General features: G+C 41.5%; 1 protein-coding gene across 1 annotated transcript in view; it reads left to right on the top strand.

The window, feature by feature from the left end:
• Nucleotides 1-27,292, top strand: part of LOC121838636 (NLR family CARD domain-containing protein 3-like) — a 733,752-nt gene that overhangs the window by 602,926 nt on the left and 103,534 nt on the right. The gene's annotated exons all lie outside the window — the stretch shown is intronic.

Below are 27,292 nucleotides of genomic sequence, written 5' to 3' on the forward strand. Positions count from 1 at the left end.
CTAAATGCTTAGACAGGTTTTGATTAACAGAATAATACAAATGCTAGTTAGTACTATATTTGTATTTACTAACATAATGTTATTACTAAAATAGTTTCTAAAAGTGTTCTACGCTACCCATCACTAGAAATCAGGGTAAATTCATGTAAATTAATTTACATCTGCTGATGTAAAAAGGGCGTTATAAATACATTTTATTGGATGTTAGGTTTTGGGTTTTTAAGGCAAAAATCAGTATGGTTGTATAGCTCTCTTGCCCCTCCTGTGGCCTTCTGTGGGTACTACATAACTCATTGCGACACTTGCTTGGCTCATAATCTGATGTAGAAATTGCGTCAGATCTACAAATCAATGAGCTAGACCTGTCCATTTGGTTTGCAACTCAGTGAACCTGCGCAGCATTCGCTCAATGCAATGCCTACAAACGAAGAATTCGATGCATATCAACTTACCCAGCAGCCATTTAGAAACAACAAGCCATCAAAAAAAGTGTTATTTCTTAATATTAAAGTATATATATAATATATATTCAGCCACACCTTGAAAAAGAGGACAGGGACATGTGTTTCACTTAGGTTGTATACCTTTTTCTGAAAACAAATATGGTTAACCATGACCATATATCTATTTTACCCTGCCTTTCTAAGGTCTTCGAAAGCCAAATTAACAAACAGATTACCGACCATTTCAAATCCCACCGTACCTTCTCCGCTATGCAATCTGGTTTCTGAGCTGGTCATGGGTGCACCTCAGCCACGCTCAAGGTCCTAAACGGCATCATAACCGCCATCGATAAGAGACATTACTATGCAGCCGTTTTCATCGACTTGGCCAAGGCTTTCAACTCTGTCAATCACCACATTCTTATTGGCAGACTCGACAGCCTTGGTTTCTCAAATTATTGCCTCGCCTGGTTTACCAACTACTTCTCTGATAGAGTTCAGTGTGTCAAATCGGAGGGCCTGTGGTCCGGACCTCTGGCAGTCTCTATGCGGGTGCCACAGGGTTCACGCCTCGGGCTGACTCTCTTCTCTGTATACATCAATGATGTTGCTCTTGCTGCTGGTGACTCTCTGATCCACCTCTACGCAGACGACACCATTCTGTATACTTCTGGCCCCTCTTTGGACACTGTGTTAACTAACCTCCAGACGAGCTTCAATGCAATACAACTCTCCTTCCGTGGCCTCTAACTGCTCTTAAACGCAAATAAAACTAAATGCATGCTCTTCAACCGATCGCTGCCCGCACCTGCTCGCCCGTCCAGCATCGCTACTCTGGACGGCTCTGACTTAGAATACGTGGACAACTACAAATACATAGGTGTCTGGCTAGACTGTAAACTCTCCTTCCAGACTCACATTAAGCATCTCCAATCCAAAATTAAATGTAGAATTGGCTTCCTATTTCGCAACAAAGCATCCCTCACTCATGCTGCCAAACATACCCTCGTAAAACTGACTATCCTACCAATCCTCGACTTCGGTGATGTCATCTATAAAATTGCCTCCAACACTCTACTCAACCAACTGGATGCAATCTATCACAGTGCCATCCGTTTGGTCACCAAAGCCCCATACTCTACCCACTATTGCGACCTGTACGCTCTCGTTGGTTGGCACTCGCTTCATACTTGTCGCCAAACCCACTGGCTACAGGTTATCTACAAGTCTCTGCTAGGTAAAGCCCCACCTTATCTCAGCTCACTGGTCACCATAGCAGCACCCACCCGCAGCACGCGCTCCAGCAGGTATATCTCACTGGTCACACCCAAAGCCAATTCCTCCTTTGGTCGTCTTCCCTTCCAGTTCTCTGCTGCCAATGACTGGAACGAACTGCAAACATCTCTGAAGCTGGAGACTCATATCTCCCTCACTAGCTTTAAGCACCAGCTGTCAGAGCAGCTCACAGATCACTGCAACTGTACATAGCCCATCTGTAAACATCCCATCTATCTACCTCATCCCCATACTGTATTTATTTATTTATCTTGCTCCTTTGCACCCCAGTATCTCTACTTGAAACATTCATCTTCTGCACATCTACCATTCCAGTGTTTTAATTGCTATATTGTGTTTACTTCGCCACCATGGCCTATTTATTGACTTAGCCTACCTCATCTGCACTCACTGTATATATACTGTACTTTTTGTTTTCTTATGTACTACTGTATTATTGACTATGTTTTGTTTATTCCATGTGTAACTCTGTGTTGTTGTATGTGTTGAATTGCTATGCTTTATCTTGGCCAGGTCGCAGTTGCAAATGAGAACTTGTTCTCAACTAGCCTACCTGGTTAAATAAAGGTGAAATATATATATTTTTTTAAATGACCAGAAAATGTTTAACATTTGATCGGTGTGTGTCAGCCATCACTAGCACTGTGGGTCACCAAAAGTTTGCTCACCAAGTAGCTGTAGCAATAGTAATAATACAAATAATTTAGGTAAAACCCACAATGTTAACACAGGTAGGTCTCATTAATAACAATAGCAAAGCTGGCATTGTGATGCAGAACATTGGGCTGGGAATAGAATGTTCAGAAGGTGAGTTATTCAGGTACAGAGCCCCACCTGTTATTCATGTACAGAGACCCACCTGTTATTCAGGTACAGAGACCCACCTGTTATTCAGGTACAGAGCCCCACCTGTTATTCAGGTACAGATTCAGGTACAGAGCCCCACCTGTTTAGCATGTTATTTTGGCATTAATACCTGTCATATATCAGTTTGCAAATAATGTAAGAAAAAAATAATTGAGTTAATAAGCCACATACAAATATGGTCTCTTTTTTGATTTATTGAGTAAGGCAGCTCCAAAATGCAGCTGTTTCAGCCTAGCTCAGTGCTTTCTGCGGTGGTGGGGCAGCCAGCAGGAAATACTGAGCGTAGTTGGTAATGTTCTGTAGTTGCGCCTTGATTGGCTCAGTGTTCTGTCACTCATGGAGACACTACATCACCACAAAATCTACAGGGAGAGCTTAAAAATTCAAGCCGATTGGGTGCTGCCCTAGAGTTACATTAGAAGTGCCCATTCAAAAGGCTCAAGGTCATTGGCCACAGATAAAATGACGTCAACTCACGTTTTGTCTACAGTAGCTTTGATTGGACTGATCATGTCAACATCATACGATCAACATCTTAGCTAGCAATGAGTGGTTTGGAATGAGTGGTTTGGAAGGAATCTGTGGCTAACTGCAAGCATTGCAAAACATCCACTAGCCAGCAATTCAGTGGAGAGGATGTGTGGTCCAAATCTGCATTTAATGGTCTCTTTTCCAAGCTTAAAAGGATAAACATTCACCTGTAACACCATGGGGCAGAAAAGGTTGAATACATTGGCCATGCTGTGAATCCAGCATAACTTCTGCTGCATTCAAAACAACTGAAACTGGGAAATATCAGACTTCAGTGATTTCAGGACAACTGGAAACCCAGAAAAAAACCATGCTCCTACTGAGAAAATACAGTTTGAGCAGTCATCCGACTTGAAAATACAAGTCGGGAACTTGGGCCTCTTTCTAGAGCTCCGTCCTGAAAATCACTAACATCATAATTCAAACTTCCCAGTTTCCTTGAAAGCACCATAAATCCAGAGAATGACAGACTTTGATGACAAAATGTGCCCACAAGAACCGCTGCACCACCCCAACATACACAAAACATTTGAAGTGTTTCTACAATTCTCTATAGGAAAAATGTATGATGGAAAAACTATTGGATTTTGACAGAATTTTTTAAAAAGACAGATAATTTCAAAATGAGAGGCTACAAGGACACAACTCGATGCTGCAATGATGAAAACATCTCAAAAACCAAGAGAGGAATTGCAAAACAATCTACCAAAGAAGAAAAACAACCATCTTTTGCACCAAGTACACCAAGTATTCAGAGAAAATGAAAGCAATCCTGAAAAAGCACTGGAATATTCTGCAATCAGACAAACAAAAAAATTGCAAACAAAAAAAAGGAACCCCCACTGGTGGTCTATAAGTGTGGTCGCAATATTTGAGATAGTTTGGTGAGATCTGACCTGACCCCTGAGCCCACTCAGACACTCTTAGAGATAGCTTGGTGAGATCTGACCTGCCCCCTGAGCCCACTCAGACACTCTTGGAGATATCTTGGTGAGATCTGACCTGCCCCCTGAGCCCACTCAGACACTCTTGGAGATATCTTGGTGAGATCTGACCTGACCCCTGAGCCCACTCAGACACTCTTAGAGATAGCTTGGTGAGATCTGACCTGACCCCTGAGCCCACTCAGACACTCTTAGAGATAGCTTGGTGAGATCTGACCTGACCCCTGAGCATACTCAGACACTCTTAGAGATAGCTTGGTGAGATCTGACCTGCCCCCTGAGCCCACTCAGACACTCTTGGAGATATCTTGGTGAGATCTGACCTGCCCCCTGAGCCCACTCAGACACTCTTGGAGATATCTTGGTGAGATCTGACCTGACCCCTGAGCATACTCAGACACTCTTAGAGATAGCTTGGTGAGATCTGACCTGCCCCCTGAGCCCACTCAGACACTCTTGGAGATATCTTGGTGAGATCTGACCTGCCCCCTGGGCCACTCAGACACTCTTGACACCCATTCCAAATGGGAACTACAAACATGGCTCAGTGCAAATAGAACTATAAAAACATCCTACTTCAGACACACACATACAGGTAGAAACATCCCTGTTAGGGGATCATCTCATGTAAGACCAAGCAAATAATTTATCTCATCACCTGTTCATGTGGGAAAGCCTATGTAGGACAAAAGAAAAGACAATTAAACAACACATAGCTGAACACCGCAGCTCAATCAGGTGTAAGAACATTGACTATCCAATAGCAGCTCACTTTGTTGAAGCTAACCTTCCAATCTCATACCTCCAATACACAGGCATTGAGCATGTTGCTCTACCAAGGAGAGGAGTTAACATGGAGATCGTACTACTACAAGGGGAGGCTTACTGGATATCCTAAAAACATTGACCCCTAGTGGTCTGAATATTGACTTTGATCTCAAGCCCTTCTTATGAACAATTCTCTCTTTTAAATGGATTTATTCTTTCTACAGCTTATTAGTATACATCCAATATGTTCCCCCTGTTGATGATGCTTATTATGCATTATGTTTGAACCAAAACATTACATGTAACAAAAAAATGAATTGAAATAGGAAACAATTAAATATGTGAAATTGAATTAAACAATAATGTATATTGATGCTAATGTTATGTACAATATTCAATGATGTTCCCATATGATAACAATAGCATATTCAACATGCCATAAACTTTTGTTTTTTAACAGTTTCACTAATTCATTCTTATTAACATAATAATTTTGACACACCCCTCACTATTGGTTACACTAATCGTCTACATAACCTGGTTCAAGTATTCATGACATGAATTAACCTTTTATTTTTTAACCTTTATTTAACTAGGCAAGTAAGTTAAGAACAAATTCTTATTTTTAATGACAGCCTAGGAACTGCCTGTTCAGGGGCAGAATGACAGACTAGTACCTTGTCAGCTCGGGGATATGAACTTGCAACCTTTCGGTTAGTAGTCCAATGCTCTAACCACTAGGTTACCCTGCCACCACAAACCTGGAGTAAACACAGTGATGCTGAAATGTTGTTGATTTACCCAATAAATTACTGGGAGTTTATATATGGAGTGTGTGACTCTATTTCTTTTTTATCAGAACCTCCACATAAAAAAAGTCTGGGTGTGCGCAAGCTCATGTTTTTTCTCAGAAAAACTATTGAAACCATTTCCCTGTTTGACCTCTAGGTGTTATGGGTATTATGACACCTCCATTGTGGGGCTCTTTAAAACTATTGAAACCATTTCCCTGTTTGACCGCTAGGTGTTATGGGTATTATTATTTCACCTCCACTGTGGTGCTTTATGGTGCAAATAAAATGGGAGAATCTAGGGAATGCAACAATATTTGTTTCATCTTGCTGTGATGTTCTCAGTAAAATGTCATACGCTAACATCTATGAATTAAAAATCTTAGAACAATAATATTTTACACACCCATAAGCCTTTATTTCTGATGAAAAAACACAAATGTGAAAAAATGGTGGATATAGTGTTTTGGATATAAACTCTTCATAAAATCTTTAGAAAATTGTCCTCTCACCTCTTAGATTTGGTGCCATGTTCCCCAAAGACAATCCTTTTAGAGGCAGGGCCCTCCTCCTCTTTCTCCCCAGAGAGACTCATTTTAGAGCACAAACCCCTAAACAGAGATCCGACATGTTGATTGTGGTTAACACAGTTCTTGAAGGTCAATTGTTCTAGATTATTAATTATCTCTTACAAATAAAGCATTTACTAACAGATATATCCAAACAGTCAGGTGATTTAATTAATAACAATAATAATACCAATATAATACAAGTTATTCATAATAATAATGTCTCACTTTCTCTTTTAATAATTTCTCTCATTCTAGTGTGTTGCGTTGTTCAACAGGTATGTTATTATTATGCTATAACTGAATTCAGTTCATAATATAAATGTTAAGAAAAGTATGTTCAGTGGTTTCATACCAAATTACACAGGAAGCAGGAGCCCATTGTAATTTTGAAAACAACAAATGTTCTGATATTATGAAAAACGATTTAGAACTATGATACATTACATTTTTACAAATTGTAAAATAACCACGATATACGAATCGTATAATACATTATATGAACAATATGTTTTTGAATTTGACTTGCCTACGCCCAGTTAGCACCATTTTGTAAGATTGAAATGTCACGTACCTGTCCCGGGTGAAATGGACTGTTAGATCTGAGTGTTTTCCTGTCATTCACTATACTAAAATAACACCATACATTTTATGTCCCTACACACTTTACAATAATCACTGGGAAGATTCTTACCTTGTAGCCTGAATTCACAACCAGAACATGTCAAGTCATTGAGATATTGTCCGTTGTGCTGAGAGAGCACCTTCCTGATGACAAGTGTCTCTGTATCTATGTTCTAGGTTCAGTTGATCTTTGGATGTAATAATATCTGGTCAAAGTCTAGTGACACAACACCATAGTATATCATAAACATAACAGCAGTTGGCCAGTAAAGGCCATGGAATACTATAAAACAGGGTTCGTCAACTGGGTTTGGCTTCAGGACAATTGTTTTCATTCTTCTTACCATCTTACCATGTCTTGTTTGCAGGCGTCATTATGAATCTAAGCGGGTACTTTCAAAGTGGTCTTCCCGCCCCTGACAGAGGCCCGATGCAGAAATATTTAAGCATTACCTACAAGCTACAAACACGGCAGAATAATCTTCCTTTGTGGCCTGACCCAACAACAGAAGGTCCAAGTGCCTTCCTAAAAGCATCCTGGGTTCTAACCAAACACAACATGCCCTTCACAGACACAGAGCTGTTTAAAAAGTGCATAGTGACAGTTTTGGAGGAATTGGCCACAGACAAGTGTATGGATAGCATAATTGCGTCTGTCAAACAGGTGCACCTGTCTGCGTCAACAGCTGGACGCCTTGTCCGTGCTCTGGCGGACGACGTGCATAGGATTGTTCTAGAGGGTCTTAGTCAGGCTGAGCATTTTCCCCTGGCTATTGATGAGAGAACTGCTGTTCCCCTGGCTATTGATGAGAGAACAGTTGTTCCCCTGGCTATTGATGAGAGAACAGTTGTTCCCCTGGCTATTGATGAGAGAACTATTGTTCCCCTGGCTATTGATGAGAGACCTGACAACACCGATGCAGCACAGTTGTGTGTTTATGTCTGTTATTTCCATGGAAATGACTTTAAAGAAGAGCTACTGGCACTGATTCCTCTGGAAGGACACACCACCGGGGACGTTCCCCTGGAAGAACACACCACCGGGGACGTTCCCCTGAAAGGACACACCACCAGGGACATCCGTTCGCAAAGCTGGAAGAATTATTTACGCAACATGGCTTGTCATTTGAAGAAGTCAATTCTGTGGTTTCTGACGGGGCTCCTGGTATGGTGGGCAGACACAGGGGCCTGGTCAGCAGGTTGAAGGAGATCACCCCACAAATGAATGGCTTGCATTGTCTCATCCATCAGAGTGTGTTGTGTGTCAGTCTAAACGCTCAGCTAAAAGATGTGATGGATAAAGTAATGTGCATTAATCACCTTTGTCAGGGGGACATCAAGCAACACAACACCGTCTTTTCCGCAAGCTGGTGACAGAATCAGAGGAGGCCATCCAGGATGATCTCCTGCTTCACAACAACGTGTTCTGGATGAGTAAAGGAAAAGCTCCAGAGCCATTCTGACCAGGTTGTGGATTTTGTCAGAAAAAGCCAATGAGGACAGCAGCTGACCACCTTCGTATTCTGGAAATTGAGGAATTCCTCTCAGATGTTGCTTTTTTGGCGATATTCTGTAACTTAAACGGGTTAAATCTGCAGTTACAAGTATGAGGGAAAATAGTTGTGGACTTGAGGCCTTTACTAGGAAGCCTGAGTTGTTGGATTTGGACTTGTCCTCTGGAAGTCTACTGCATTTCAGCACACTGAAGAAACGACAGGCAGAGGGACCAGGCCGCAGCATTGTCACAGAGCTGAAGGAAGATTTCATCAATCAGCTGAGGGACAACTTCTCCACCAGATCTGAAGACTACAGCCCAATGATATCATTTCATTTTAATGTGATATTCTCACTGTCCGCCCTGGTGGATAATTCTCCTCCGTTGCTAAGGAAACAGTACCCTCGCTGGCTATCAGGACCAGGTTATCAGGATCAGGTTATCCCGATACAGACATCGCCTTTTTTTCTATCAATTATTAGGATGTAGGATGCTACATTTCTGGCCAATTTTTTAAGTAAAAAAAAAATCCAATTTCTAGTAGGCCACGTTGTTTTCTTGTGAAAGATGCTGTTCGGCCACATAGCCTAGCTCAGCCAGTTAAGTTATGTATATGGGCCTTCGCCCCCACATAGCCTAGCTCAGACAGTTATTTATATGGGCCTCCGCCCCCACATAGCCTAGCTCAGCCACTTAAGTTATTTTATATGGGCCTTCGCTCTGAATAAATAGACTCCAATTAAGCCCCCATGTTATTTGAAAAGTCACATTAAAATGAAGATTATTGTTGAAATGAATTACTCAACTGGTGTAGATTTTTTTCAACACTTGCATACGAAGTTAGCTATATTTTCAGCACCAGGTGCTGTTCACCTCCTATTCATTGCTTTTGCAGTTGCCGCTTTACGTTTCAACACCACAAAATGGTCCTCTGCTTGCTTTATTAGTCTCCTGTATTCTCTCCTCATGAATGAAGATAAAATGTAACTTTTGCATTATTTAGGGAGGGTAACATTGTAGATACACCACACCACAATTTGGAATACAGACTTTCCATTTGTCCTATTGAAACACACAGAAAACTCTAGTATTTAGCCTGAAGCAGCATATGATATTACAGTAGACTATAGATGTAGGCTACTCTATAGTCACATGGCTCAGAGTTAAAATGTTAGAGCAGCACATTGGTCTGAACAACTTATATCCTCTTAGTGAATGTCTCTTAATGAGAAACAATCATCAAAATGAATGAGAATATTGGATTTTGCAAGGCAAATACTATTGAGTCTGTAGACAAATTGAAATAGTGATTCCGATGTCAGTAGATCTGCGTAAGGGAGGTGTCAGATGAATTAAGGCATTTTGGAGGGGCTGAATGTTGCACCATTGATAAAGCAGATCAACTGAGCTAGGGTTAGAGTTAGGAAGAAAACTACAAAACGGGTGCCATATTTGTAGTTCACACCTCTTCTGGTTTCTGTAACTATGTCAGTTAGCCTATTTGTTACAGACATTATTTAAAACAATCCCATGTTATATATGAAAACGTAGCTGTGATTCAAACGAAAGAACGATGGAGCAACAACAATTTATTAATCAGAAAATTCTGAAAGAATCACAGCTGAGACACAGGCGATAGAAATGTAAAGGTAATTTCAGACTAAGCCGACATATGCAGCATTTACTGTGAATGCAGTCTCCGCGAAAGCGGGACCATTTCCTTTAAATTTCAACAACTTGTAGGCCTATGTCTGCTGTATAGGAATATGTGTAGCCTGGCCTATACGATGAGTACCATTATATTCAACCCAACCCATGTAGTGGTTCAGGTGTTCAGATAGTGAAAACTGATGCGTTTTAAGCTCTCGCCCAAAGCCTGTTGGCTTGGCATGTGGACATACACTTTCTGATCAATCAAATATGTTCTTATTCTTCTCATTACAAGTCTCTAGTAGCACAATCAAGCTGTTTCCCCAGTTTACTAAGGATTATATTCAACTCCAGCTAAAAGCCTACAGACCTAAAGCCTAAAGTCCACCACTGTAAGAGTCCTCAGTTGTAGTGAGAACATTGTGTCATAAGTTAAGGGCTGTGTCATGATTGTGATTCCCCCCCCCAAAAAAAATTCTGGTGTTTAGGAACTGTAATGGTTTGTATACGACTGCTCTTTCTGTAAAGAACTACAACTCCCTGTTTCACGTTGCATCACGTCCAGTGGCGGCAACCGGAAATGGCGCCGGAATTGTAGTTATAACCCCTTTGTTGTTTGTTTAGAATAATGATTTATTAAATGTGCTACTGTGACCACACCATCGCCTCCAGTCTCCCCTCTCCAGAAAAGTCCATTTATATGAAATGACGAGCCTACGAGGCTTAAATTCTAAATGTGTTTCTCTGTAGGCTACATACTGAACCAATAAAGCTACAATACTTAGCTTTGACAATATCCTTGACAATATTTACAAAATAATCTAAACTGACTTGCCTAGTTAAATTAAGGTTAAATAAAATAGATTTACAAACTCCACAACTAAAAGGTCAATGCAAAGACAATACATTGGAGGAAGCAAACCTGTCTGTTCCATTAGACTCTTGGGGTTTATGAGACTCATGTCAGGTTCTCCTCACCATGACATCAATGTAATGGTTTTCCTCCTCTTCGTCTGAAGAGGAGAGGCGAGAAGGACCGGAGGACCAATTTGCGGCGTCGTAAGTGTCCATGGTTGTTTATTTAAACACATAAACTGAACACTCCATACAAAAACAATAAACGTAACATGAATAACCAAAACCGAAAACAGTACCGTGTGGTGTAAAACGCAGACACGGAAACAATCACCCACAAACAAACAGTGATACCCAGGCTACCTAAGTATGATTCTCAGTCAGAGACAACTAACGACACCTGCCTCTGATTGAGAACCATACTAGGCCGAACACAGAAAAACAACCTAGACACACAAAACATAGAATGCCTACCCAACTCACGTCCTGACCAACTAAAACAAACAATTAACACAATAACTAGGGTCAGAACGTGACAATACCCCCCTCCCAAGGTGCGGACTCCGGCCGCAAAACCTGAACCTATAGGGGAGGGTCTGGGTGGGCATCTGTCCGCGGTGGCGGCTCTGGCGCTGGACGTGGACCCCACTCCACCATAGTCTTAGTCCGCCTCTGTGGTCTTTCTAGGAACGGCAACCCTTGCCGTCGACCCTGACCTGGGAACCCTAAACAACAGGCCCACCGGACTGAGGGACACCTCTGGACTTAAGGGGTAGCTCAGGACTGAGGGGTAGCTCCGGACTGATAGGTAGCTCAGGACTGAGGGGTAACTCAGGACTGAGGGGGTGCTCAGGACTGATAGGTAACTCAGGAGCTCCTGACTGACGGGCGGCTCAGATGGCGCTGGGCAGATGGGCGGCTCAGATGGCGCTGGGCAGACGGGCGGCTCAGATGGCGCTGGGCAGATGGGCAGCTCAGGCGGCGCTGGGCAGACGGGCAGCTCAGGCAGCGCTGGGCAGACGGGCAGCTCAGGCGGCGCTGGGCAGACGGGCAGCTCAGACGGAGCTGGGCAGACATACAGCTCAGGCTGCGCTGGGCAGACGGGCGGCTCAGATGGCGCTGGGCAGACGGGCAGCTCAGGCGGCGCTGGGCAGACGGGCAGCTCAGATGGCGCTGGGCAGACGGGCAGCTCATGCGGCACTGGGCAGACGGGCAGCTCAGATGGCGCTGGGAAGACGGGCAGCTCAGGCGGCACTGGGCAGACTGGAGACTCCGGCAGCGCTGGAGAGGAGGAAGGCTCTGGCAGCGCTGAACAGAGGGGCTCTGGCGCCTCTGGACTGAGGGGCTCTGGTGGCTCTGGACAGGCGGGAGACTCCGACAGCGCTGGAGAGGAGGAAGGCTCTGGCAGCGCTGAACAGAGGGGCTCTGGCGCTTCTGGACTGAGAGGCTCTGGCGCCTCTGGACTGAGGGCAGAAGCTCTGGCAGCGCCGGACAGGCGGGAGACTCCGGTACAGTACAGGTATCATAACTAATAATATCTAGTACAGTACAGGTATAATGTACCGAGCTGTTGAGAAATAATAATATCTAGTACAGTGCAGGTATAATGTACTGAGCTGTTGATAACTAATAATATCTAGTACAGTACAGGTATAATAACTAATAATATCTAGTACAGTACAGGCACTAAGCGCTATCATAACCGCCATCGATAAAAGACAGTACTGTACAGCCGTCTTCATCGACCTGGCCAAGGCTTTCGACTCTGTCAATCACCATATTCTTATCCTTGGTTTCTCAAATGATTGCCTCGCCTGGTTCACCAACTACTTCTCTGATAGAGTTCAGTGTGTCAAATCGGAGGGTCTGCTGTCCGGACCTCTAGCAGTCTCTATGGGGGTGCCACAGGGTTCAATTCTCGGGCCGACTCTTTTCTCTGTATATATCAATGATGCTGCTCTTGCTGCGGGCGATTCCCTGATCCACCTCTACGCAGACGACACCATTCTGTATACTTCCGGCCCTTCCTTGGACACTGTGCTATCTAACCTCCAAACGAGCTTCAACGCCATACAACACTCCTTCCGTGGCCTCCAACTGCTCTTAAACGCTAGTAAAACCAATTGCATGCTTTTCAACCGTTCGCTGCCTGCACCCGCACGCCCGACTAGCATCACCACCCTGGATGGTTCCGACCTAGAATATGTGGACATCTATAAGTACCTAGGTGTCTGGCTAGACTGTAAACTCTCCTTCCAGACTCATATCAAACATCTCCAATCTAATATCAAATCTAGAGTCGGCTTTCTATTCCCCAACAAAGCCTCCTTCACTCACGCCGCCAAACTTACCCTAGTAAAACTGACTATCCTACTGATCCTCGACTTCGGCGATATCATCTACAAAATAGCTTCCAATACTCTACTCAGCAAACTGGATGCAGTTTATCACAGTGCCATCCGTTTTGTTACCGAAGCACCTTATACCACCCACCACTGCGACCTGTATGCTCTAGTCAGCTGGCCCTCGCTACATATTCGTCGCCAGACCCACTGGCTCCAGGTCATCTACAAGTCCATGCTAGGTAAAGCTCCGCCTTATCTCAGGTCACTGGTCACGATGGCAACACCCACCCGTAGCACGTGCTCCAGCAGGTGTATCTCACTGATCATCCCTAAAGCCAACACCTCATTTGGCCGCCTTTCGTTCCAGTTCTCTGCTGCCTGTGACTGGAACGAATTGCAAAAATAGCTGAAGTTGGAGACTTTTATCTCCCTCACCAACTTCAAACATCTGCTATCTGAGCAGCTAACCGATCGCTGCAGCTGTACATAGTCTATCGGTAAATAGCACACCCAATTTACCTACCTCATCCCCATACTGTTTATATTTATTTACTTTTCTGCTCTTTTGCACACCAGTATCTCTACCTGCACATGACCATCTGATCATTTATCACTCCAGTGTTAATCTGCAAAATTGTAATTATTCGCCTACCTCCTCATGCCTTTTGCACACAATGTATATAGACTCTTTAAAAAAAACTATTCCTACTGTGTTATTGACTTGTTAAATGTTTACTCCATGTGTAACTCTGTGTTGTCTGTTCACACTGCAATGCTTTATCTTGGCCAGGTCGCAGTTGTAAATGAGAACTTGTTCTCAACTACCTGGTTAAATAAAGGTGAAATAAATAAATTAATTAAAAAGTGTGTGTGTGTGTCCAGCGTGTGTGTGTTTTTGTCTATCCAGTGTGTGTGTGTGTGTGTGTGTCCAGTGTGAGAGTGTGATTGTGTGTGTGTTTGAGTGTGTGTCCAATGTGTTTGTATGTGCGTCTCCAATGTGTTTGTATGTGCGTGTCCAGTGTGTGTGTATGTTTGTGTGTGTCCAGGGTGTATATTCGTCCAGTGTGTGTGTGTGTGTGTGTGTGTCCAGTGTGTGTGTGTGCGTATGTGTTTGTGTGTCCAGTGTATGAGTGTTCAGTGTGTGTGTGTCCAGTGTGTGTGTGTCCTGTTTGTGTGTCCAGTGTGTGTGTTTGTGTGTACAGTGTGTGTGTGTGTACAGTGTGTATGTGTCCAGTGTTTGTCCAGTGTGTCCAGTGTGTGTGTGTCCAGTGTGTTTGTTCAGTGTGCATGTGTTCAATGTGTGTGTGTGTGTACCCAGTGTGTGTGTGTGTCCAGTGTGTGAGTGTGATTGTGTGCATATGTGTGTCCAATGTGCTTGTGTCCAGTGTTTGTGTGTGTGTGTCCAGTGTTTATTTGTGTCCAGCGTGTTTGTCCAGTGTGTGTGTGTGTGTGTGTCCAGTGTGTGTGTGTGTGTGTGTCCAGTGTATGTGTATGTGGGTGTCCAGTGTAAGTGTTTGTGTGTGTGTGTGTGTGTCCAGTGTGTGGGTGTCCAGTGTGTGTATATGCGTGTGTGTGTGTGTCACGTTATTATTTACAGGGACACTGAGGAGTCATTATACACACACACACACACACACACTCCTCGGATGGGGCCACAGTGTCTCCTGACCCCTCCTGTCTCAGCCTCCAGTATTTATGCTGCAGTAGTTTATGTGTCGGGGGGCTAGGGTCAGTTTGTTATATCTGGAGTACTTCTCCTGTCCTATTCGATGTCCTGTGTGAATCTAAGTGTGCGTTCTCTAATTCTCTCCTTCTCTCTTTCTTTCTCTCTCTCGGAGGACCTGAGCCCTAGGACTATGCCTCAGGACTACCTGACATGATGACTCCTTGCTGTCCCCAGTCCACCTGACCGTGCTGCTGCTCCAGTTTCAACTGTTCTGCCTTATTATTATTCGACCATGCTGGTCATTTATGAACATTTGAACATCTTGGCCATGTTCTGTTAAAATCTCCACCCGGCTCAGCCAGAAGAGGACTGGCCACCCCACATAGCCTGGTTCCTCTCTAGGTTTCTTCCTAGGTTTTGGCCTTTCTAGGGAGTTTTTCCTAGCCACCGTGCTTCTACACCTGCATTGCTTGCTGTTTGGGGTTTTAGGCTGGATTTCTGTACAGCACTTTGAGATATCAGCTGATGTACGAAGGGCTATATAAATAAATTTGATTTGATTTATAAACCCAAAACCCTGGATAGAGGGGCTCAGTGAACGTGGAGGTGAATGTGATCAGGTGGGTCAGTGTGTCAGAGGAGGCTCTATAGATGGACAGATTGCCGGCTGGCCAGTCCAGATACACTCCTACTCTGTTGGACCGGTAGGGGCGGACGTCTATGGTAGTGGGATTATTATTGTGCCAGGCAGAGTAACTGATGTCAGAGCAGTAGACTCCAGGACTTGTCATTACATCCAAGACGACAGTCATTACCCCCTCCTCTACTGCTGATTCCTTCATATGTCACTCCTATAACAGCCCCACTCCCACTCCACTCTGCCTCCCAGTAACAGCGCCCAGTCAGACCCTCTCTACACAGCACCTGTCCACAGTCCTCAAATCTCTCTGGGTGATCAGGATACAGCTGCTCCTCTCTCCTACATGTCACCTTTCTGTTCTCCTCAGACAGAGAGAGGTGTCTGTGTACTGTGTTTAGGTCCAGTGTGAGATCACAGACATCTGATGGATGAAACCCGACACAATATTAGAAATCATCATCATTCACATTAGAATGTTAACTCACGTTTCACTAATTAATTTAATGTAGATGTTTCTAGGTATCAAAAGGAGAAGTTAAGGTAACTCGAGACTTGTTGAATGATCATATGTTATACTGTATACAGTGCCTTGCGAAAGTATTCGGCCCCCTTGAACTTTGCGACCTTTTGCCACATTTCAGGCTTCAAACATAAAGATATAAAACTGTATTTTTTTGTGAAGAATCAACAACAAGTGGGACACAATCATGAAGTGGAACGACATTTATTGGATATTTCAAACTTTTTTAACAAATCAAAAACTGAAAAATTGGGCATGCAAAATTATTCAGCCCCTTTACTTTCAGTGCAGCAAACTCTTACCAGAAGTTCAGTGAGGATCTCTGAATGATCCAATGTTGACATAAATGACTAATTATGATAAATACAATCCACCTGTGTGTAATCAAGTCTCCGTATAAATGCACCTGCACTGTGATAGTCTCAGAGGTCCGGTAAAAGCGCAGAGAGCATCATGAAGAACAAGGAACACACCAGGCAGGTCCGAGATACTGTTGTGAAGAAGTTTAAAGCCGGATTTGGATACAAAAAGATTTCCCAAGCTTTAAACATCCCAAGGAGCACTGTGCAAGCGATAATATTGAAATGGAAGGAGTATCAGACCACTGCAAATCTACCAAGACCTGGCCGTCCCCCTAAACTTTCAGCTCATACAAGGAGAAGACTGATCAGAGATGCAGCCAAGAGGCCCATGATCACTCTGGATGAACTGCAGAGATCTACAGCTGAGGTGGGAGACTCTGTCCATAGGACAACAATCAGTCGTATATTGCACAAATCTGGCCTTTATGGAAGAGTGGCAAGAAGAAAGCCATTTCTTAAAGATATCCATAAAAAGTGTTGTTTAAAGTTTGCCACAAACCACCTGGGAGACACACCAAACATGTGGAAGAAGGTGCTCTGGTCAGATGAAACCAAAATTGAACTTTTTGGCAACAATGCAAAACGTTATGTTTGGCGTAAAAGCAACACAGCTCATCACCCTGAACACACCATCCCCACTGTCAAACATGGTGGTGGCAGCATTATGGTTTGGGCCTGCTTTTCTTCAGCTGGGACAGGGAAGATGGTTAAAATTGATGGGAAGATGGATGGAGCCAAATACAGGACCATTCTGGAAGAAAACCTGATGGAGTCTGCAAAAGACCTGAGACTGGGTCGGAGATTTGTCTTCCAACAAGACAATGATCCAAAACATAAAGCAAAATCTACAATGGAATGGTTCAAAAATAAACATATCCAGGTGTTAGAATGGCCAAGTCAAAGTCCAGACCTGAATCCAATCGAGAATCTGTGGAAAGAACTGAAAACTGCTGTTCACAAATGCTCTCCATCCAACCTCACTGAGCTCGAGCTGTTTTGCAAGGAGGAATGGGAAAAAATTTCAGTCTCTCGATGTGCAAAACTGATAGAGACATACCCCAAGCGACTTACAGCTGTAATCGCAGCAAAAGGTGGCGCTACAAAGTATTAACTTAAGGGGGCTGAATAATTTTGCACGCCCCATTTTTTCAGTTTTTGATTTGTTAAAAAAGTTTGAAATATCCAATAAATGTCGTTCCACTTCATGATTGTGTCCCACTTGTTGTTGATTCTTCACAAAAAAATACAGTTTTATATCTTTATGTTTGAAGCCTGAAATGTGGCAAAAGGTTGCAAAGTTCAAGGGGGCCGAATACTTTCGCAAGGCACTGTATATAAAACACACTTATTCACATTAATTGCACACACACACACACACACTGTACACACATACACAGAGACACACACACACACATTGTCAAAGCAACTCTTTGTAAACTTTGGTGTCCCTGATTTCTGCTTCTGCAGAACTACAGCTGATATTTAATTTGACCAAGTAAGTGATGATGGTGGTCTTTGACTTTGACTTAACTTGAATTAAGACTTATTCTTAGTCATATTCTTCACAGCAGTCAACACTCACATTTTCTAAGCCCAGGTTTTATTGTGTTCTCTCCACCATGTTCCACACTGTAGCGGTAAGCAGAAGAACAGACAGTCATTGAGGGATTACACCTGAACTCATAAAACACACACGCACACACACGCACACACACACACACACACACACACACACACACACACACACACACACACACACACACACACACACACACACACACACACACACACACTGGACACACACACACACTGGAGACACACACACACAATGGACACACACACACACACACACACACACACACACACACACACACACACACACACACTGGTGACACACACGCACACAGGAGACACACACGCACACACACACTGGTGACACACATACAAACTTGAGACACGCACACAGGAGACACACACACACACACTGGTGACACACACACACACTGGACACACACACACACTGGAGACACACACACACAATGGACACACACACACACACACACACACACACACACACACACACACACACACACACACTGGACACACACACACACTGGAGACACACACACACAATGGACACACACACACACACACACACACACACACACACACACACTGGTGACACACACGCACACAGGAGACACACACGCACACACACACTGGTGACACACATACAAACTTGAGACACGCACACAGGAGACACACACACACACACTGGTGACACACACACACACTGGACACACACACACACTGGAGACACACACACACAATGGACACACACACATGGACACACACACACACACACACACACACACACACACTGGTGACACACACGCACACAGGAGACACACACGCACACACACACTGGTGACACACATACAAACTTGAGACACGCACACTGGAGACACACACACACACAGACACAGGAGACACACACACACTGGAGACACACACACACACACAGGAGACACACACACACAGACACTGGAGACACACACACACACACACTGGAGGCACAAACACACACTGGCCACACACACACACACACTGGAGACACACACATACTGGAGATACACACACTGGCCACACACACACACTGAAGATACACACACACTGGAGACACACACACTGGAGATACACACACTGGCCACACACACACAGTCAGCATGTAACGTTGTCCAAGTGGTGGTCAGAATGTTTGTCTTAATTAGCCTGATAAGTCAACCATGTCTGATATGAACATTGACATAAACCCTCTACATACTTGAGTTTCTCCAGTCTGCAGTGTGGATCCTCCAGTCCAGCAGAGAGCAGCTGACTACTGAGTCTCCTGGGTGATTGTAGCTCAGGTCCAGCTCTCTCATGTGTGAGGGATTTGACCTCAGAGCTGAGACCAGAGAAGCACAGCCTTCTTCTGTGACTACACAGCCTGACAGCCTGGAAAGAGTCAAATCATATTAAAATCACACTGATATTCTTTGGTGGTAAAAATAGTGGCAGTATATTTTTTCAACATATTCAGATACATCAGTGTCCTGAAACCTGACATATATATTCATAAATTAATGTATCATTGTTATAAATGACAAATTATCAAAGTATTGCCTGCAGATAGAAACATGTTTTGTACAAATATTTGAGTAGACTGCCCAGACCAGTTTAAAAAGCAGTATCAGTCAAAAGACAGACAGTGAGGTATCAGATTTAGATTGTATTGATTATACAGTCCACACCATATCTATTTTGACAGTGAAGCTAACATTTTAAATGTGGCACTATACTCCAACAGTTTGGAATTGAGATCAAATTTTCATATGCGGTGACAGTATATAATGTCACCTTTAATTTGAGGATATTTTAATACAAATCTGTTTCACCATTTAGAAAAGCACTTTTATGTATCTAGTCCCCCTATTTGAAGAAGTCATAACTATTCTGACCAAATCAATTATAGTGTATTAAAGTAGTCAAGTTGAGGTCCCATATTCTTTGACCACCAAGCCTGAGACTGCCATGATTGAGAGGACCATGAATGAATCATGAATAATAATGAGTGAGAAAGTTACAGAGGCTACAACAAACCATGCTAACCTCTCACCATTACCAATAACAGAGGCTACAACAAACCATGCTAACCTCTCACCATTACCAATAACAGAGGATACAACAAAACATGCTAACCTCTCACCATTACCAATAACAGAGGATACAACAAAACATGCTAACCTCTCACCATTACCAATAACAGAGGATACAACAAAACATGCTAACCTCTCACCATTACCAATAACAGAGGGGGTATGATAGTTGTGCCTCTAACTTTCTCATTCATCATCATTCTCGATTCAATCATCATTATTCATAATATTAGTAGCAACCACATGAATGTAGAAGTGTTCAGAAACATCTTCTATTCTTACTGACTATACAAGTGAAGTGACTCCAAAATGACAGGACATTATTCAACATTCAGTTTCTATCAGGAAAAACATCATCCAGAACAAAAACAAAACAAACTGCACATTAATTCAACAAGTTAGTAGAGTCGCAAGATTTATGTAATAACTGCAGGGATGGAATATGGGACCAAATACTAAACTTATGAATATACAATATACAGTGGGGAGAAAAAGTATTTGATACACTGCCAATTTTGCAGGTTTTCCTACTTACAAAGCATGTAGAGGTCTGTAATTTTTATCATAGGTACACTTCAACTGTGAGAGACGGAATCTAAAACAAAAATCCAGAAAATCACATTGTATGATTTTTAAGTAATTAATTTGCATTTTATTGCATGACATAAGTATTTGATACATCAGAAAAGCAGAACTTAAAATTTGGTACAGAAACCTTTGTTTGCAATTACAGAGATCATACATTTCCTGTAGTTCATGACCAGGTTTGCACACACTGCAGCAGGGATTTTATCCCACTCCTCCATACAGACCTTCTCCAGATCCTTCAGGTTTCAGGGCTGTCGCTGGGCAATACGGACTTTCAGCTCCCTCCAAAGATTTTCTATTGGGTTCAGGTCTGGAGACTGGCTAGGCCACTCCAGGACCTTGAGATGCTTCTTGCGGAGCCACTTCTTAGTTGCCCTGGCTGTGTGTTTCGGGTCGTTGTCATGCTGGAAGACCCAGCCACGACCCATCTTCAATGCTCTTACTGAGCGAAGAAAGTCTATATACAGTGCAAATGACGTGAGGAGGTAAGGCAATAAATAGGCCATAGTAGCAAAAAGTAATTACAATTTAGCAGATAAACACTGGAGTGATAGATGAGCAGATGATGATGTGCAAGTAGAAATACTGGTGTGCAAAAGAGCAGAAAAGTAAATAAAAACAATATGGGGATGAGGTAGGTAGATTGGGTGTGCTATTTACAGATGGACTATGTACAGTCATTTGAGAAACCAAGGCTGTTGAGTGAATCTGCCGACAAGAATACGGTGGTTGACAGAGTCGAAAGCCTTGGCCAGGTCGATGAAGACGGCTGCACAGCACTGTCTTTTATCGAGGGCGGTTATGATATCGTTTAGTACCTTGAGCGTGGCTGAGGTGCACCCATGACCAGCTCGGAAACCAGATTGCAGAGTGGAGAAGGATCGGTGGGATTCAAAATGGTCAGTGATTTGTTTATTAACTTGGCTTTCGAAGACATATCTTCCTCACTCTCGATGAATTAAGTAGTACTACACAGTCAAATGTGACTGACCGGCTTCATTTTACACTTATGGGTATAAGTGGGTGGGTAACTATGCATGAAGTCTCTAGTCCCACCTGGTCGGCAGATATTTAAGACACCTCATGAGCTGTCCTAAGTAGTTAAGAGTTAACAGCAGGTGTCCTGATAATACTATAGAATAATTTAGTGAGTCAGTGGTTCCTGCACAACATGTAATTGTTTTAGAGCAGATAAAAATAATGTTTTGGTATTTGATATGATCAATCCATTAATAATATAGACCAACATGCAACAGTAAGTCTTGTGCTTTTGGCAATGATTATGTATAATATTTATGTATAATACGTGATACCATGTATGTCTACCTAGCATTTTGTCTTCATTTTGGCAGATTAACTCATGCTTATTCCCCAAGATTAACTCAGGTTTTCACCCAGTGGCTAAGGAGTTGGACCTATGGCCTAAAGGTGTCTGGTTCAAATCCCGGTGGGAAATTTGCTAACTGCTAGGGTTGCGTGATGTAATTTATTAATGGGCTGGAAGACGCACTCTTGTCTTTTCTATTCCGAGGTTGTTTACTCGCAATATCAGATATTAAGATTATTTTTTATAATGCATGTATACTAAGGTTGAGGTTTTGACTAGTAATTATTTACCTGGGATTCAATACCTGCTATAGTCACTTTTTTTCTTGCCCAAAAGCAACACAGCCCAAATATGAGTTATATAGCTAACTAAAGTAATGTGTGTGACCATTTTAGAAAATAATGGGACATATAGTCTGTGGTTGCATGCTATTTTATGTCAATCATATTGCTGTGTGTAGCCTATAACTGGTGCTTCGTGGTCATATGCTTCCATCTATTGGAAATTTTGCAATTAAAAGTTATTAATGTGCAGACGTTGGTGGGGCAGCTGAGAATTAAAGTGTATTTTTCTGGTTAATTTCTTAGATCAGTCTCAAACCTGCTCCACCTATCCCACGCCAATTGCTAGACTTTCACATAGAGGTTACTTGGTCATCCAGTTCAAACCACATTTGAAAAATAAAACACATGGCTTGTTGATCAAGTGTTCTGCCTTGCAATAATAAATATAATAAAATAACAAAACAAAAACAGCAAAATGCTGAGACAGGTTTTGATTAACAAAATAATCAAACTGCTATTTAGTACTATAATGGTATTTACTAACATAATATTATTACTAAAACAGTTTCTAAAATAATTCGGGTTAAGGTTAATGCTAAAATATGTAATACGTAGGGTTAGATGCTAATGTAGAAAGGGCTTTATAAATACATTTGATTGATTGTTAGGTTTAGGGATTTTAAGGCAAAAAACAGGATGGGTTTACAGCTCTCTTGCTCCTCCCTGTGGCCTTCTGTGGGTACTACATAACTCATTCACGACAACTGCAAGGCTCATAATCTGAGGTAGCAACTGCGTCAGATCTACAAATCAATGAGCTAGACCTTTCCATTTGTTTTCTAACTCAGTGAAACTGCGCAGCATTCACTCAATCCGATGCCTACGAACGAACATTTCGATTCATATCATATTACCCGGCACCATTTAGAAACAACAAGTAGTCAAAAAAAGTGTTATTTCTTAATTAAAAAAGGTCTTCTGGCTGTTTAACTTCTTGGATATAGGGGGCGCTCTTTTAATTTATGGATAAAAAAACGTGCCCGTTTTAAGCGCAATATTTTGTCACGAAAAGATGCTCGACTATGCATATAATTGACAGCTTTGGAAAGAAAACACTCTGACGTTTCCAAAACTGCAAAGATATTATCTGTGAGTGCCACAGAACTCATGCTACAGGCGAAACCAAGATGAAACTTCAAACAGGAAATGAGCAGAATTTTTGAGGCTCTGTTTTCCATTGTCTCCTTATATGGCTGTGAGTGCGCCAGGAATGAGCCTGCCCTTTCTGTCGTTTCCCCAAGTTGTCTGCAGCATTGTGACGTATTTGTAGGCATATCATTGGAAGATTGGCCATAAGAGACTACATTTACCAGGGGTCCGCCCGGTGTCCTTTGTCTAAATTGGTGCGTAATCTTCAACTGGAGGCATTTTCCCATGAGATTCAGAAGAGAACGCACACTTCCACGAACGATATATCATCGAAGAGATATGTGAAAAACACCTTGAGGATTGATTCTAAACAACGTTTACCATGTTTCAGTCGATATTATGGAGTTAATTTGGAAAAAAGTTCGGCGTTTTGATGACTGAATTTTCAGGTTTTTTTGGTAGCCAAACGTGACGCACCAAACGGAGCGATTTCTCCTAAACAAATAATCTTTCAGGAAAAACTGAACATTTGCTATCTAACTGAGAGTCTCCTCATTGAAAACATCCGAAGTTCTTCAAAGGTAAATGATTTTATTTGAATGATTTTCTGGTTTTTGTGAAAATGTTGCCTGCTGATGCTAACGCTAAATGCTAACGCTAGCTATCAATACTGTTACACAAATGCTTGTTTTGCTATGGTTGAGAAGCATATTTTGAAAATCTGAGATGACAGTGTTGTTAACAAAAGGCTAAGCTTGAGAGCTAGCATATTAATTTAATTTTGTTTGCGATTTTCAGGAATAGTTAACGTTGTGTTATGCTAATGAGCTGCGGGGATAATTACACTCCTGGATACAGGTTTTTTTCGTAGCTAAACGTGATGAACAAAACAGAGCGATTTTTCCTAAACAAATAATCTTTTTGGAAAAACTAAACATTTGCTATCTAACTGAGTGTCTCCTCATTGAAAACATCTGAAGTTCTTCAAAGGTAAATGATTTTATTTGAATGCTTTTCTTGTTTTTGTGAAAATGTTGCATGCTGAATGCTACGCTAAATGCTACGCTAGCTATCAATAATCTTACACAAATGCTTGTTTTGCTATGGTTGAAAAGCATATTTTGAAAATCTGAGATGACAGTGTTGTTAACAAAAGGCTAAGCTTGAGAGCTAGCATATTTATTTCATTTCATTTGCGATTTTCATGAATAGTTAACGTTGCGTTATGGTAATGAGCTTGAGGCTGTATTCACAATCCCGGATCCGGGATGGCTAGAATCAAGAGGTTATTAAGTCGGCCACATCTTGAAAAAAGAAGATAGGGACATGCATTTAGTTTAGGTTGTATATCTTTTTCTGAAAACAAATATGGTTAACCATGACCATAAAATGTTTAACATTTTATTGGTGTGCGCCAGCCATGACAAGGGCAGTGGGACACCACAACGTGTGTCAGATTTGAGCACACTAAGTATTCTTAGCCAGTTACCTGAGGTATACCTAAATGGGTAAGGTACAATGAGTAATATTGAACTTTTTATTAATTATGCAAAACAACTATTCATTGTTTTTTTAAAACAATTTTTTATATCTGGGCCCATTCTCAAAGCGTCTCAGAATAGAAAATTGGTCCTATAAATTCTGAGAATAAAGACATTTTACACTTATGGGTATAAATGAAAGCTATGCATGAAGTCTCTAGTCCCACCTAGTCTGCAGATATTTAGAACACATCGTGAGCTGTCCTAAGTAGTTAAGATTTTTAACAGCAGGTGTCTTGATAATACTATAGAAAAATGCAGTGAGTCAGTGGTTCCTGCGCCACATTGTAATTGCTTTGGAGTAGTTAAAAATAATGTTTGATATTTATATATGATCAATACATTAATAATATAGACCTACATCTATGTCTTGTGCTTTTGGCAATGATTTATGTATAATATTTCTAATAAGTCATACCATTTATGTCTGCACAGCATTTTGTCTTAATTTTGGCAGATTAACTCAGGTTTTCACCTAGTGGCTAAGGAGTTGGTGCTGTGGCCAAATTGTGGCTGGTTCAAATCCCGGGCCGGGAAAAAACACCAGAAGTGATCTGATGACTGGAAGGCTGCTTGATTCACATCCTCTAATCATTAACCTTCCGTTGATCAGAACTCTAGAGGTTCTTCTTCACTGAACCAATATATATATATATATATATATATATATATATATATATATATATATAATGTTATATAATGTTTTATTGGTTCCATATACTAAGGAAGTGATAGAAACCTTTTTGGTTCTATAAGGAAACTTGTTTTCTAAGAGTGTATAATAATAAACATGTTTTTCTTTTGATTATTTAATTATCTACATCATGTTATTTAAAGTTCTCCCTCTGGAGCGCAACATCATGTTGTTAAATAATAATCCTAAATTGGGCATGGCTACAAATTGGGCAGTTGAAGGCATCTAGGGTGTAATATGTGTTCAATGAATATGAACATTGTATGCAACGTTGTAGGCAACATTATTGGCAAGGGACTTGATGCCTACTATGCCAAAGATATTTAGAGTTGTTAAATGGGTGTGAAGAGTGTTGTTAAAAGGAAGTGTTGATATAACGGTTATGTTGTCAAAAAGATGCATTCCATTATATTAGGCAATAATTAAGAGTAGGCAAAGTGGTCGTGTCATGTGAAAATTCTATCAAATGTCTTACATTGCAACGAGTACAGTCAGGGTGCCGTGGAACCCCTGCAGTACCTCCACAGACCCCAGATTGAGAACCCTGATTTAGCAGATGCTCTTATCCAGAGTGATTTACAGTAAGTGCTTTCATCTTAATTAAGATAGCTATGTATATATATACCCATCTAAAATCTATTAGTAAAAAATTTGAGAACAGTAATATTGAAGGTACCCATAGCAACCATTTCTGATTAAAAAACAAATGTGAACATTTTGGAAATAAACTCTTAATAATGTTATCAAAAATTGTCATCTCACCTCTTAGCTTTGGTGTCATATTCCCCAGAGAGATTCATTTTAGAGACAGGGACCCCCTCCTCTCTCTCCCCAGAGAGACTCATTTTAGAGCACTGACCCGTAAACAGAGATCCAAAATGTTGGTTGTGGTTAACACAGTAATTATTTAATGTCAATTGTTATCATTTATTAATTTTCTCTTATAAAACATTTACTAACAGACATAGAAACAATCAGATGATTTAAGGCAATCACATGAAAACGTAGTTGTGACATTTCTTCTCCATGGTAACTGTGTGTAATAATAATAAGTCACTGTTTGTTAAGGTAGTTATAGACAGTACAGCAACAATAATAATAATAAGTCACTGTTTGTTAATAAGGTAGTTATAGACAGTACAGCAACAATAATAATAATAAGTCACTGTTTGTTAAAGTAGTTATAGACAGTGCAGCAACAATAATAATAAGTCACTGTTTGTTAAGGTAGTTATAGACGGTATAGCAACAATAATAATAATAACAAGTCACTGTTTGTTAAAGTAGTTATAGACAGTACAGCAACAATAATAATAATAATAAGTCACTGTTTGTTAAGGTAGTTATAGACAGTACAGAAACACAAGGCCATGTCTCACACTTATTTTTATTCATTAAAATTAGGCTATTTATTGTATTTCAATCTGTTATTTTCTAAATGTATCTGAGAATATAGACAGAAGGGCTAACACGGGCATGATTGATGTGAGGGGGAAATCATTGATCCGTTCAGAAAGTTTATTTGCAACAAGTAAGAGATTTTATATTATGTATAATGTATAGTAGTGGGTTGTTAGTGATATGTAGATGTTATATTATGTAAAGTAGGCTAGGTTATAATGTATAGTAGTGGGTTGTTAGTGAT

This window comes from Oncorhynchus tshawytscha, linkage group LG17 (assembly GCF_018296145.1).
Source record: "Oncorhynchus tshawytscha isolate Ot180627B linkage group LG17, Otsh_v2.0, whole genome shotgun sequence".
NCBI lineage: Eukaryota > Metazoa > Chordata > Actinopteri > Salmoniformes > Salmonidae > Oncorhynchus > Oncorhynchus tshawytscha.